Below are 8,648 nucleotides of genomic sequence, written 5' to 3'. Positions count from 1 at the left end.
CCCCCGCCCCCCCCCCCCCCCCCCCCAGTGCACAAATTTTTGTGCACCGGGCCTCTAGTATTTATATATTTAAAAACAGTTACAAAACACATAGAGCATAAACTAACAAAATTGAAAGAAGAAATACAAAATTCCAATGCCTTTTCCAGTAACTGATAGAATAAGTAATTAGAAAATCAGAAGAGATATAGAAGATCTGAATCATACTTGCTCTAATTAATGGTTATAGAACATCACACCCCAAAACAGCAGAATAACATCTTTGCAAATGCACATACATAATCCACACAGACAATGGCACTGGGCCATAAAACAAGTCTCAATGCCTTTAATAGGATTCAAGTTATACTCAATATGTCCTGTAACCACATCAGAATTAAATTAGAAATCAATAACCAAAAAAGATATGGAGAGATTCTAAACAATTGAACAATGTATTTCTAATTCGTCCATGGGTCAAGGAAGAAGTCATAGGGAAAATGAGAAAATACAGGGTGGGGCAAAACTAAGTTACAGTTGTTCATATGGAAAATAGTACAATAACTAAAAAAAAAAAAAAATACAAGAATAAACTCTGGGCCCTGGCATGGAAGCTCATTTGATTAGAGCATCGTCTCAATATTCCAAGGTTGTGGGTTTGATCCTTTGTCAGGGCACATAAATAAACAACCAATGAATGCATAAAAAATATGCAGAATAACAAATTGATGTTTCTCTCTTCCTCTTTCTCTAAAATCAATGTTTTTTAAAAAGAATAAATTCTGTGTTTTGCATACTCACAACTATAAACCTTTTTTTACCCCACCCTGTATTTTGAATTAAAAGGTTATGAAGATACAGCACATTATTAATTGTGGGATGTATATGTCTCGGAGACCTCAGGCAAGGGAAACAAAAGAAAAAATAAACATATGGGACTACATCAAACTAAAAAGTTTTTGCACAGCAAAGGAAATCATCCAACAAAATGAGAAGACAACCCACTGAATGGGAGAACATATTCACCAATGATCTGATAAGGGATTAATATTCAAAATTTATAAAGAACTTATAAAACTCAACCCCCAAAAAACAAACAATTCAATTAAAAATTGGACAAAGGACCTGAGTAGAATTCTCCAAGGAGATCATACAGATAGCCAATAGACATATGAAAAAAAGTTCAACATCACTAATCATCAGATAAATGCAAATTAAAAACCACAATGAGATATAACCTCACACCTGTCAGAATGGCTATCATCAATAAATCAACAAACAAATGTCGATGAGCATAATGGAGAAAAGGGAACTCTTGTGCACTGTTGGTGGGAATGCAGACTGATGCAGCCACTGTGGAAAGCAGTATGGAGTTTCCTGAAAAAATTAAAAATAGAACTGCCTTATGACCCAGTGATTTCATTTCTGGGAATATATCCGAAGAAACCCAAAACACTAATTTGAAAAAATATATGCACCCCTATGTTCATTTCAGCGTTATTTACAATAGCCAAGATTTGGAAGCAACCCAAGTGCCCATCAATAGACAAGTGGATAAAAAAGCTGTGGTACATTTACACAAGGGAATACTACTCAACTGTGGGGGAAAAAAAAGGAAATCTTACCCTTTGTGACAACATGGATGGACCTGAAGAGCATTATGCTAAGTGAAATAAGCCAGTCAGAGAAAGATAAATACTATATGATTTCACTCATATGTGGAATCTAATGAACAAAATAGAAACAGACTGACAGCTTTCAGAGAGAAGGAGGGTTGTAGGGCTGGGTGAAAAAGGGAAGGGATTAAGCAAAGCAAACAAACAAACAAAAAACTCATAGACACAGACAATGGTAGAGTGATTACCAAAGGGAAAAGAAGGTTGGGGGGAGGTAGAAGACGGTACAGGGCGGGATAATTGGTGATGGAAGGAGACTGACTTGGGGTGGTGAACACAAAATGCAATATACAGATGATGTCTTATAGAATTATACACCTGAAACCTATATAACATTTTTAGCCAATGTCCCCCCCCCCCACAATAAATTCAATTAAAAAATACAGAAATCCACTTTAATGTAAACACAGAGATAGGTTACAAGTAAAATGATGGAGAAAAATATACCATACTCAAGTGGCTACATTATGATCAGATAAAGATTTCAGGGCAAGAAATATTCCCGAGATAAAGACAGACATTTCATAATAACAAAGGACTCAATTCACCAAGAAGATAAAATAATCTTAAATGTGTATGACCCAACAACAGAATTGCAAAACATGTAGCAAAATATGTAGGGAAAATAGATAAATCCACAGTTTTGCTAGAGATTTCAACACTTTCTCTCAGTAACAAGTGTTAACAGAACAAGAAGACAGAAAAACAGCAAGCATGCAGAAGACCTGAGCAACACTATGAATAGACTTGACCTGAACTATATTCATATAGGACACTTTACCCACAATAGCAGAATACACTTCTTTTCAAGTGCACGTGGAACATTTACCAAGTTGGACCATAATCTGTGCCTTTAACAAACCTTACCAAATGTAAAATAATTGGAATCAAACTCTATTCTCTGAACAAAATGAAATTAACCTAGAAATCAATAACAGAAAGACATCTAGAAATAGCTACTATTTTAATTTAGTTGAGTATCTGTATGTTTGTATATTACTTTTCTGTTTTATATATTTTAACATTTCACATCTATTCTTAAAAATATATTTTTAAAAATCTTTAAATGGTAAAACTAGCACAGAATGAAGGCTTGGTGAAATTTACATAGAGCTAGCTCCTCCTTGAAGATTCAAACTCCCAGGAGGAAAAATCTACAACAATCAAGAACATGATAGAATTATCAAGGGTAAATAAAATCTTCAATGTAAATTGTTTTATTTGTTCTGTGACATTTGGTAAAGGTAGAAAATAAAGATAAAATTTTAGAACCTTGTTATCTCTCCAACAGCCTCTATTTGCCACTCCTCACTTGCTGCCTCCTTTCTCTCCCACTACCAGCCTTTTCTAATTTTAGAATTCCTGGCAGTAATTGGACAAATAATCACCAGGGTCCCTCTTTAATGAATAATGTCTATTCATACCATGGGTTGCATCACCTGTTTATGCTCACATTTCTGACCACTCCTCTCCTCTCACCATAAACTATCTTTTTTTTTAATATTAAACTAGAGGCCCGGATTCATGCACCGATGGGGTCCCTCGGCCTGGTCTGCACCCTCTCACAATCCGGGACCCTTCGGGGGATGTCGGTTTTGGCTAGATCCCCGCAGGCTAGGCCTAGGGACCCCACGCACCGGGCCTCTAATATGCATATAAGATCTTTGGTTAATTTCTTCCTGTCCTGCCCTCTCCCCCTTTCCTCTGAGATTCATCAATCTGTTCCATGTTTCCATGCCTGTGCATTGAGTATCTGCCCCCTGTTGGTCATTGCATGTCATAGCTGACGATCTAATGGTTGAACGGTCAGATGGTCACTTAGGCTTTTATATATATAGATCTTTATTGTTGAAAGTATTACATATGTCTGCTTTTTCCCCCCATTGATCTTTTCTGGGCCCCCCCCCCCCGCCCCCCACCTGAGGCCTTCACCAACCTATTGTCTGTGTCCATGGGTTATGCATAAATGCATACAAGTTCATTGATTGATTGATCAAGCTCCTCCTAAGCTTAGCAGCTGCCACTATTTCTAGGATCTGGCAATCACAATACCTTGAGTCCCAACTGTGGGAATTTGGGCAAGCCACCTGATGCTTAGCCTTGGTTTTCTTATCTGGGAAATAAAGGTAATTAACCCACCTCACAAGGAGTTATGGGGATTAAATGAGATAATAAATAGGGAATGTGCTTTGTCAACAGGAAAAGTGCCACACAAATGTTTTATTGTTAAAAACCCCAGCCTCTGAGGTTTGACAGTCTGATCAATGCCTAACCAGTGGACACAAACAACAGGGGGAAAAAACAAACAAACAACAACAAAAAAACCCAGCCTCAGGATCTTGAGGCGGTGCTCAATGGGGGAAGTGATCAGCTGCCTTCATCCTCCTTGAAGGCAGTCAGTGAACCATCCTTCATACTTACTAGAGGGAGGGAAGAGATGGCCAGTTGACCACTGAAATCCTTGCTCCCTGAGTCAGTGACCTGAGTCAGTGAACCATCCTTCATACTTACTAGAGGGAGGGAAGAGATGGCCAGTTGACCACTGAAATCCTTGCTCCCCCTCCCATGGTGCAGACTGACCAGACAGAAACAATACTCCCTTCCCCCTTAGCCCTAACTGTGGCCAATGGTCTAGTTCAGTGATGGCGAACCTATGACACGCGTGTCAGAGGTGACACGTGAACTCACTTTTTTGGTTGATTTTTCTTTGTTAAATGGCATTTAAATATATAAAATAAATATCAATAATATAAGTCTTTGTTTTACTATGGTTGCAAATATCAAAAATTTCTATATGTGACACGGCACCAGAGTTAAGTTAGGGTTTTTCAAAATGCTGACACGCCGTGCTCTAAAGGTTCGCCATCACTGGTCTAGTTCTTGCCATTGGCAGATGAGCCACAGCTTTTAAGAAGCAAGAGTGCTTTCTCCTTGCTCTTTTCTTCTGACAGGCTAGATGTGTATAAAAAGGACCAGTGCCTGTTAATAGAGAGCCACAGGCCAGAAGGAGCCTGAGTGCCTGAATCAGCACAGGGAGAAAGAGAGGCACCCAGTCACAAGAAACACCTCCGTGGAACCATTACACGAAATAAACACTTTTGGTCTATGTGATAAAGCATTGGGCACAACCTTAACTAGAAGGATGCACAATGATTTTAGGATAAATTAGATAATAGTTATTGCCTTATTCCTGATAATACTTATTGCTTTATTGGGTTATTGTGAGAGTTAATTGATATAATGCATACAAGGTGCCAATAATGACAAATGTTCAATAAAACGTTGGCCATTATTATTAACAGCATAGAATTACCAAATTTTTTTTGAAAATTTATTCCTTTATCCCAGGAAAAAATTTCTACCTCTGCAGCTTATCTCCAGGTGACTGTGGCCATTAAATGCACATCAAAATATTTTCCAAGGAAACTTTTTCAGGGTTTCAGTGTTTTTCCTAAATAGTTTGTGTCTTAACCTGATCATCATTACCTAGCAAATATGCAAATCCAAAGTTTCAGGCTCAGCTTTTATCTGAAGAGCCATGGTGTGTAGTTAATGATAGTCATTGACTGGACCTACAGTTACTCAGAAGCCCCATTCACTCACCTGTCCTCTCTCCAGGTTGCAGTCAAGAAGTCAAGGATGCTGTTGCCATAAAGCTGCAGGCCCCACTGTAACCAGCAGAGGACAGTGCTTCACACAACTGCTGCAACTTTTGGAGATATCGCCCAGTGCCTTTCTATTATCCATAGTCTTTTTAATTATTATTTGTTTTTCTCTCCATTTTCATTCCTTGCCTTTAGAAGAATTACCTTGAAGTGTCAGAAAAGTCTGGTTATCTTCCGTTGTGCTCAGCTTTTACAGATTTGGGTCTCTTGTGTGGCCACTGCACTCTTGTGTGGTTGGGGGAGGCATATCCCCTGGGTGTAAGAATAGGAGCCCCCGCGCTTTTCTGGAGCTGCTGGCACAGCCGCCTGCTCTCCGTGTCCTCCTTTCCTGAGTCACTCGACACCCACCCGGTTTCTGCAAACGATTCCACCCCATCTTCTCCCACATCATCGCAAATTCCAGGACCCAGTCCTCTGTACTTCAGCTGTGTGTGTGCTGGGGGAGGGGAGGAGTTGAGAGGATGGGGGAGGAGGGCAGGTGGTTAGGATGCATTTCAGAGCCTCCTATATGAAGGGTCCTGCGGGGTCTCACCGCAGGCCTCCCGAATTAGATGCCTGTGGGTGCAAGTCTGAGAAGCTCCTGGGGGATGGAGGTCTGACCGCACTCCACTTCCGGGGCCTGCACAGCGTGGCTGAGTTAATGAGGACCTAGATAAGGCAAATGGAACCAGGAGGGCCAGGTGGGGGTGCAGCTGGCATGACTCAGTGATTGATTGGTTCTGTTACTACCCCGTTTTCCCCACGGGGAAATCTGAGGCCCACTCACTCCCAACAGGTGATCTCACTGCAATCTTAACAGAAAATTAGAGCTCTCCAACTGTTCTCACCCTCCTCAATAACACTTTGGGTTCTTATCCACATTCTCCATCTTCTCTTCCGCCCCCCTCCTCCCCTACACACACACACACACACACACACACACACACACACACACACTCACACAGTGCTCAGCCTGTCTCAGCTGCCACCAGTGTCTGTAGCCCCTCTCCCTGTCTCTCGGGGATCTCTCCTCCCTTTATTACTTCCCCACCTGAACGTCCGTCCGGGTATCGCCCTCTCCAGGGCTCATTTCCTCCTTCCAGAGCCCCAGCTCCTGCCTTCAGAGCTTCCTCTTTCTCCCTATCCAGCAATCACCAGTTTTGAGTTTTCCCTGCTACTGATGAAGCTTCCACTCCAGGAATCCCCTCTTCTCGGTCCCTGTTTTTGTGCTGAACACTATCACTTCTTCCCATGAACTGGCCCATCTGTATCCACACAGGTCCCTCTTCAGACTGACTCCAGAGAGAGTCTTCTAACATGTTAATCTGGTATGTCTTGCTCTGGCCGAAAATCTTTCACTGCCTACTGCCCAATACTGCAGGACAAAGCCCAACCCCTGGGGATATCACACAGGCCCTTCTCCACTTGTCCTTTCCACACCCCTGCACTTTATACACCAGCAATATGCACTCATGAGCCTCCTATAGAATGTTTGCCTTTGCCTACCTCTCTTTTCCCCATTTTGCTTCATAAAGCAAACTCCTATTCATCCCACAAAACCCAGCTCAGGCACCACTTCCCATGTACCCTTGAGTAGATTTCATTACATTCTTTTTTAAAAATATATATATATTTTATTAATTTTTTACAGAGAGGAAGGGAGAGAGAGAGAGTTAGAAACATTGATGAGAGAGAAACATCTATCAGCTGCCTCCTGCACACCCCCTACTGGGGATGTGCCCGCAACCAAGGTACATGCCCTTGACTGGAACCGAACCTGGGACCCTTCAGTCCGCAGGCTGATGCTCTATCCACCGAGCCAAACCGGCTAGGGCTCATTACATTCTTGTAGGATAGCTCTGACCTAATATCAGGCTGTCACTGGTATATCTTCCCATCATGCAACCTTGAAATCATTAAGTATTCCTTCTCTGTAGAATAGTATTCATTGACAATTCTCTCTTCCCCTTCCAAGCTTTAAGCTTCTTTGAGGTGAACTATTCATCTCAGTGCCCTCAGTGCCTAGAACTCAGTAATTGTAGGATTTGGGCTAGAGTATTCTCTCTGCTTCCTTTCACTGAGAGACTTCTTTAAAATATCAAATCCCTGCCTTTATGGTGTTTCTACCCCCACTCACCTCTTCACCCACTAAAATGTGTTTTCCTCCCATTTTTCTGATCTTTAAAGAAACAAATGACTAAGCCACAGGTGCCCATTCACGCCCATCTCATTCTCATCAACCTCTGGGTCATGTGACAGTGTTGACTATCACCCTACTTAACATTCTTCCCGGGTTTCTATAGTGGATAGTTAATGTTCTTGCTGTATCCATTTCACCTTCTTCTGTGAACAGGACCCCATTTTCCCCTAGGAAACCACCTTTCTCTCATTATCAGTCCATATGGTTTGGATGCCTCCATGCCTAACTCCAGAGATGGGTATTGACTTATCTAAACATCTGTTGCCTCCAGAGATCAGCTTTAAAATGAGCAAATAATGGTAGCTACACCAAACAGAGTCTGTCAGATGAACTCAGATTCCTTCATTGGAAGTGTCGGGGGGAGAACTGCTCCTCCTGATGGAGAAGATAGAATGGAACTCAGGAAGAAGGTTCCTGAGCTAACCTAGGGAAGCCGAATAAGATGAAAGAATAAACAAATCCCAAAGCCTTTGAGACCCCAAATGCATCTGAACCTGGACTACCCTGTTATATGAGTCAAAATATTAATTTTTTAATTTAAAAAATAAATAAACCAATATAAACAGAGTTTTTTATCACTTGAAAAAATACTGACTACTTGTAATTTTTGTGATCCATTTCCCTCACACATTCTCTTTCTCCTTCACTTGCTTCTTTCTTTCTTTTTTTTAAAATTACAATTTCCATTTATTTCCCCCCCAGAGAACTTTTCTTCACTCCTTAAGGACTTAGCTCCTTACATGGGTTTTGGTCATGGGGCAGCACCCGCAGGTCTAAATCGGGGTGGGGGTGTTCAGTCCTTCCAGGCTTCACGAGAATGCTTCCTGACTACTTTGCTGTGAATGGCACAGCTCACACAGTAATGTAGCTTCACATACAGCTTGGGAAGTACATAGGCACCAAAGACACTCGCTTCAGAGATGTCCCTACTGGCTGCGGCCTCTACTATCTTTTGAATGACAAACTTCTTAATGACCTTGTACTTGGGCATGCACTGGGCACAGTTGGTGCAATGAATAGGCTGCACATGGCCTTGGCCTTTTTTTTTTAATTTTATTATTATTTTTTTATTATTATTAAATCTTTATTGTTCAGATTATTACATTTGTTCCTCTTTTTCCCCCCATAACTCCCCTCCACCCAGTTCCC

At 41.3% G+C, this 8,648-nt stretch overlaps 1 pseudogene; it reads right to left on the bottom strand.

Moving 5' to 3' along the window:
- Positions 1 to 8,161: 8,161 nt before the first annotated feature.
- LOC106728405 overlaps positions 8,162 to 8,648 on the bottom strand; it is a 2,266-nt pseudogene continuing 1,779 nt past the window's right edge.

Source organism: Myotis brandtii, unplaced genomic scaffold (assembly GCF_000412655.1).
Source record: "Myotis brandtii unplaced genomic scaffold, ASM41265v1 scaffold115, whole genome shotgun sequence".
Taxonomy (NCBI): Eukaryota; Metazoa; Chordata; class Mammalia; order Chiroptera; family Vespertilionidae; genus Myotis; species Myotis brandtii.
The sequence above is the reverse complement of the archived record's forward strand: the minus strand, read 5'-3'. Positions and strand labels throughout refer to the sequence as shown.